Genomic DNA, 7,270 nt, shown 5'->3' with positions numbered 1-7,270 from the left:
CCCTTATTTCAAGTTAATAATTCCCCACCACACTCTCATCTCCCCAAACCCCACTTACCTCCTTACTAGAACTTTTCTACCCACAGTCTTCCTCTCTTTCCTTTTACCTGTGTTTTATTAGCTCTCTCTCTCTTCAGGCAGTCAATCCCCCGCATGCCCACTCTCCACAGTAGAGACAGATGCCTAGTACCATAAGACAAGCTAATAACCCAGGCCTAGGGAGGTCATTAGCTCAGAAGTAAAAAATTAACATTTTTTTTACTAAATCAACATAGCACCAAATTTCCATGTAAATATCTATGTTTACACCCACAGATAAAAGCTACTCTCAGCCTTGATCAGAGAAGCCTCCCCTTTCAATGGTAAATGCCAAGACTCATGGCCCAAGATGCTAAAAATGTGAATTGTGAGCTCAGCCCTAAACAAGACATTTACATCATTCTCTCTAAGTCTCAGGGAACATAGCAGAAGATGGCTCAGCAATGTGAACACAACTGAAGACTGTTGTTCCCCACCCCATGCCAGAATTGATCAATAACCAATAGTCAACAGTCTGGATGGGTCCAAAGGGGTGGGATAGAGCAAGGGGCAGTTTGAGCTAAAGATAGATTGAAGGGCTTTCAACTGCCATTGCCTCACTCAAGTTGATAAAACACTGCAGTCACTAACTCAGAGCTGTGGATACCTGCACTCTATCCAAATAGACTGGCCTTGTCAGTTAGCATGAAAGGAGTGGCTCAAACGGGGTGAAGAAGCACTGTCTTCATTTGTGTGCACACTGCTGAGTCCATCTGGCTGAAAGAGATATCTCCAAACTGGTGAGCCCACAGACAGCCCTGGTTAAACTCAGTAGATCTAACCAGAAAGAATACACATAAATGTGGGAGAGAAATTTGTGGGGAAGCTGGGAAAAGTTATTGGTGGAGAGAGATGGGAGATAATGACATTGGTCAATTTGTATTTTGCACATATGTGAAATGGTCTACGAATAAATTTATCTGATAATGTGTCATTGCACTGAAGATGACAAAACATGCTTTTCTAATTGGTTTGTTGAAATCTTCCTATGATTCAAAGTATGTTTTCTGATTGTTTGGATAGTTTCTAAGTCAAGTGTACAGTTTATAAGAATAAGAATTCAATAAAAGTTGGCTGTTAGTTTTTTAAACTAACATCATATTATAATGGTTAGTTATGGACTATCACTAGAGGCAATGACCTTAATAATTTATTATCTCAATTATGTCTTGATAAATGGCTCTTTCCACTTGCATATTGATTTATAATAACTTTTTTTTTGGTTTTGGATTTTTGGGACAGGGTTTCTCTGCATAGCTCTAGATATCCTGGAATTCACTCTGTAGGCCAGGCTGGATTTGAACTCACAGAGATCTGCCTGTCTCTGCCTCCCTAGTGCTAGGAGATTAGAGGTGTGAGCCACCACTTAATAGATATTCTTTAGTGTGGATCCATTACTATCATCAAGCTGTGATACAGTGATGAAAAAGAAGTCAATTACAACTTCTATTATTATGTACTCTATGGTTTGAGTTGTAACATATTTATTATGATTGTGTGTGCACACGGTGTGTGTGTGTGTGTGTGTGTGTGTGTGTGTGTGTGTGTGTGTGTGTGTTGGTACATGTGCCATGGTGCTTGTGTGCAAGTCAGAGAACAAATTTGTGGAATTTGTTCTCTCCTCATAACTTTATTTGGATTTTGGGGTTTGCCACGCCTGTGCAACAAGTCACCTTACCAACTCTTTGATAGTTAATTTTATGTCAATTTGACTGGGCCATAGGATGCCCTGAAAATGGTGAAATGTTATTTAATATTATTCAAATGCTACTAGTCTGGGCTTCTGTGAGTATTTCCAAAGTGACTGCCATTTGAAGTGTTGTACTGAATAGAGCAGATGATGATCCCCAGAAGGGGTGGACATTATCCAATCTGTAGTGGGTCTGAATAGAACAGAACAACAGAAGAAAGCTGCACTAACTCTGCTTGTCTGCTCCAGCTAAGCTGTCAAATAGCATTCGGGTTCCTAGGAATTTAGACCTGGATGGGCACTCACACCACTGACATCCTGCTGACAAGTATTTTAACTACTTAAGAAGGGGAATTGATAATACATTAAGAAGTGACAACTACATGGTGGTGACACAGGCCTTTAATCCTAGCATTCTGGAGGCAGAGGCAGGTGGGTCTCTATGAGTTCAAGGCCAGCCTGATCTACAGAGTGAGTTCCGGGACAGTTAAGGATACACAGAGAAACCCTGTCTCCTAAAAACAAAGGGGGGGGGAGCGGCATCCCTCTTGGATTGGTTTACTCAAGAGTGACCCCAGATTTGAATTTTCCACGTTTTTCTCTGTAGCTATCTGTCTAGAATTTGGTAGTTAGTTGCCCATATGCAACCTGTCTATTGTTTGTGTCTGTGCCTTGATAACTGTAGGAGTTGTGTCTGCATCTGTTCTGAATCAGTACCTGTCCTCAGCAATTGGACATTTTCTGTAGTTATTGGACAGTACAGAAAAACAAATGTCATGGAAGGAATTATTATTTATAGAAATCCTTACTGGAGTTCTACAAGAGAAGAAATTACTCCAGTGACTCTAACAGACCCAGAATAGCAAACAAAAGAGGAAACATGTTATCTCTGTATATCTGCATGTTGCAACCAACACTACAGGATATTTGTTCTTTAAGGTTGCTTTCAACCTGTTCTTTGTTTTCACAAAAGATTATCACAGCACACACATACAGTATTTGGGGTCAGGGACATGGTAAATCACATAATTTACTATTAAACTTTGCATTTAGCTTAAATTGTAAATGCTGACTGCATAGGGAATCCAAGGTATAGTAAGGATGGATATGTTGTTCACTTAAAGTCAGGTTAAACTAGACAGGCTGAGAACACAGCAGGACAGCTGGTGACATATGTAAACCTAAAAGATCCTAAGCCATATTATTAAATTGAGTGCAAAGAAAAAGAGGAGTCTCCTTAGAATCCAAAGTTAGTTTCATTATTACTAAATTCTTACAGTTTCCCAGTTTTGCTTCAGCTTCTAACCTTGGAGTGTGTGTGTGTGTTTGTCTGTGTCTGTGTGTGTATGTCTGTGTGTGTACATCTGTGTGTGTGTATACATCTCTGTGTGTGTGTGTGTGTGTGTGTGTGTGTGTGTGTGTGTGTGTGTAGATATGGTTAGGATCATTAGGTTACAGTAACAAAATCCAATGAAACTATGTGGCGAACTACAATGAAAGTTTACTTCCTGATTCTATGCCAGAGTTGATGTATGTCAAGTGGAACACAAATAACCTAGAGACTTAGCTCCATACTCATATAAATCACACCTAACTTCAATAAAAATTTCTTTACACGGACACATACACACACACACACACACACACACACACACTATTGGTTCAGTTTCCCTACAGAAACTCAATAATACACAGTGTCCAAGGCCAAAAATGAAGAGTCATAGGTTGATAGCCACAAAGGAAACTGGAATTTATCCCCTTTCTAAAATCTACAAGACTAAAAGTATTAGGATTGCAAGAAAATTAGGCACAGAACAGTGTATTGTGATAAACTAAGATGTGAGTGTATTAGATGGATGTGGATTTAAATCCAAGGTGAATAAATAGTCTCTGTGGCTAGTAATATCTATTGACCTAGAATGCTTGGGTATGGAAAAATGATAAATACATTTAGCTTCTTGTAACACTAATAATAAAACCTCAAAGATAGATATTGGCATTGAAGCTGAAGATCAGAAAAGCAAAGCAGGCAGTGGTCCTGTCTCCATGAATCTTCAGAGGCAAATGTTTCCCTGTCTGAAAACTAAATCTCACAAAAGACCCTTTGTTTCTTCCATTTATACCTCCCTGGTGCTGGGATTAAAGGTGTAAACTCTGTTATTCTTTTCACTAATTCACTATTGTGTAGCCCAGAGTGGTCTTGGACTCACAGAGATACATCTGCCTCTGTTTCCAAAGTCCTGGGATTAAAGGTTTGCAACACCACCACCTGGTCTCTATGGCTAGCCAGTATGGCTTCTAGGATTAAAGGTATGTATCACAAATGCCTATGGCTGTGGCTAGCTTTGCATTTTGATGTCCAGTGGCATTATTAAATCATAAGTGATGTATCATCACAGCTTCTGCTTTGTGATAAATAAAAGTTTGTATTAAGTAATATATTAAACATTAAGGGTGTGTATGTGTGTGTGTGTGTGCTCATGCGCGCCCGCCTGTGCAAACTCTCCCACTGATTACTTTGCATGTCTCTTATATATTATATGCACTTAATGCTCAATATTCCATGGTTCTCGTCTTCAGTCTTCAATGTTACTGGAAAGTACTGTGAGCTGGATGACTGAATACATAGCTAATGTATTAATTGTGGATTCTATTGCTTCTCGGGAAACTTCGGGATAGTTGTCTGCTGAGTCCCTATCCACTTGGGACATTTCAGAGTTTAAAGTTTCTCCACATCTGCTGGGTTCCTAGAGCATGCTCAGCCCCTCCTTGATTATTGTCTCTGAAAAGTGAATGGCATCTTGGTGACAGACAGACAGACAGACAGACAGACAGATGATGGATGGACAAATAGTAAAATATGTCCTCAGCAAAATCCACTAAGAAAAAATTGAGATCCCAACACAACTAGAAAAAGGATAAACTAACACTTTTCATGTTAATAGTTATTTATTTAAGATATAAAATGCTTAATGTGATTGATGCTCTCCACTAGGATTAAGGAAGGCAAAGCAAGCCACAATCCCAATGCTCTGTGATCCTGTGGAAGACTACAGGCTTCCATCTCCTCTGCCTATAGCTATTGGGTGAAATCAGCTAAAGAAAAACACCCACTTGGAAACAATAATCTTGGAAAAATCAATTAAGGAAAATGCTACTTAGAAATACAGGATTCATGGCTTTGATATTTATAATTCACAAATCAGCTTCTTCCTTATGCTGGTAGTAAAAGTTATTAGCATCGTAGTGCTGTCATGAGTATAAATAAAAGTATTAATTGTTTTGCACACAGCCATTGTGGTGCTAGTTCTGGCTGTGTGCATGCTGTCTTCCTCTGTGCATACACAGTCATTCTTGTCAGTTGCCTCCAATTTCCTCACACTTCTCTGAGTCATACCATTATTATTTCCAAGCTTATGATTACAGCAATGACCTCCAAACTACCTGCTTGTCTTGATGAGGTTGTCACTGTGGGACATATTAGCTCTGTATTTGCTATGACTTTCTCAACTGTCCTTAGGCTCAGTTCTCCTTCGCTCAAAGGCAACACTCAGCCTGATTCAAAGTCATCAGCATAATTCCATGAACTTCTTGACTCCTCTGAAATAAATGGAAAATAAAAAAGTACAAATCAGCCTGGCATTAGTCACCATCCACAGGGGAAATACAAATGCTTTGAAAGTTGCTGTCATATGTTGTCCTTACTTAGATGCTGTGGTTCACTGCTGCCCTTGTTTATAATCTGTGGTTCAACTGTGTCACTGCACCTTGTAGTTTACTTTTGTACATACATATATGTATGTGAATTTATTACTATATTTTAATTGTACCAGTATGATGTGGGATAGAGAATTTACAATACAGTAATGAAAGTTCCATGTACTTTTCATAGGTACCAATAGGTTCATTTTTATTCTTGAATTAAAGAACCAAGCACCCAGGAAAAGCACACCAAAATATACCGACACTGGCAAAGAGATATTTGGTAGACTCCTTCACTTATAAAAAGTATCATCACTCTAAGGTCACCAATGTACTACTGAAATGATTGGGAAAGCCTCCTGTCAGCTACTTAGGGTATCTGCTTTATAGTCTGTGGGCTGAGCAGGCTCTATGCCTATACCAAGACTCCCCAGATCATAACCTCTGTAGAGGCTAATGTTTAGCTGAGGCTATCTACCAAATGCTTTGGAAGCATGGGAAGCTATCATCAAAGCATGAGGTGGAGGACCTGCCTTCTTACTTTCAAGGTCTCCTGAGTCTTTTTCACCCCAGTGGAGGGATGCAGCTATGGGCATCAAGTTCTCTTGGACATGCAGAGATTTCATACTCAATGGCAACACACGCAAACAAGTGGCTTCAGCACTTGAGACAACAGGCTCAGAGCTATGAAGCTCCAGCATCAGTCTCTGTTGACAAGATCAGCTCCTGGCCACTTGAGCGGGGCTGTCTTGCCTTTCTCCTTGACTTGTCAGGGCCCACCCTCCTGCTTTTCACCACTCCCCCTCTTGGCCCTTCCTTGGAATCTGCAGCAAGTCATAGGTAATGCTCCATGATATGTATCCAGTTCCTGATATCAGGCACAGGGGTGTGTGTGTGTGTGTGTGTGTGTGTGTGTGTGTGTGTGTGTGTGTGTGTGTGTGTGTGTGTGTGCGCACGCGCTCATCCACACATGAAAGTAAGTACTTGTGTGCATGTACTTGTGGAGACCAGACCACACCATCAGGTATCTTCATCTTTGCTGGTTTTTCTTTTACTTTTTTTTTCTCTGCTTTTTGTCAGACTTTTCTCTCTGCATTTTCTTGGATGCTTTCTTTGTTCTTTTCAGGTATGAGTTCACTTCTTAGCCTACTTATCTCTGACACCTGTCCCAGCCTTGGGTTATCTGATCAGGGACTCTCAGTTGAGATACTGCCCAAATCAGATCGTCCTGCAGGCAAGCCTGAATATCGTCTCATCAGCTGCCATGGAGAGCCCAGCCAACGGTGATCACACTTAGCAGAGTGGTTCCTGGGGTGTTTAAAAAAGCTATTAAGCATGGATCAGCAAGTATTGGTCCCCATGTTTTCTGCATTAAGTCTGCTTTAGTCCTGCTTTGGCTTCCCTCATTGATGGACTGTAATCTGTAAGACGACTGTGACCTTTTATCTCCTAAGTTGCTTTTGGTCATGGTGTTTGTCCCAGCAATGGAGAATATAACTGGACTGTTTCCTATGTGAATATCCAAAGGTTCCTCTTCACTTCTTTGGCATAGAGTCTAATTTTGCTTCTCTGCCTCTCACCAATTAAGATGGTAGTGTTGATATCTGTTTTGTACTATAACAAGTAAGGCTTGCCTGAAGATCAGAGAATGGAGCTAGCCACTAGATAATCATAGAGGTCTGGAGGTATGTACAGACAGATAGGAACTCATATGGCTGGGCAGATAGGGGAATAGGTGGAAAGAGACAGAAGCTTGGTCTCTTTTTGTTCTGAGGATTTCATAGAGGTAGGAACTCTAGT

The sequence above is a fragment of the Cricetulus griseus genome, chromosome 2 (genome assembly GCF_003668045.3).
Source record: "Cricetulus griseus strain 17A/GY chromosome 2, alternate assembly CriGri-PICRH-1.0, whole genome shotgun sequence".
In the NCBI taxonomy this organism is placed as follows: Eukaryota; Metazoa; Chordata; class Mammalia; order Rodentia; family Cricetidae; genus Cricetulus; species Cricetulus griseus.
The sequence above is the reverse complement of the archived record's forward strand: the minus strand, read 5'-3'. Positions refer to the sequence as shown.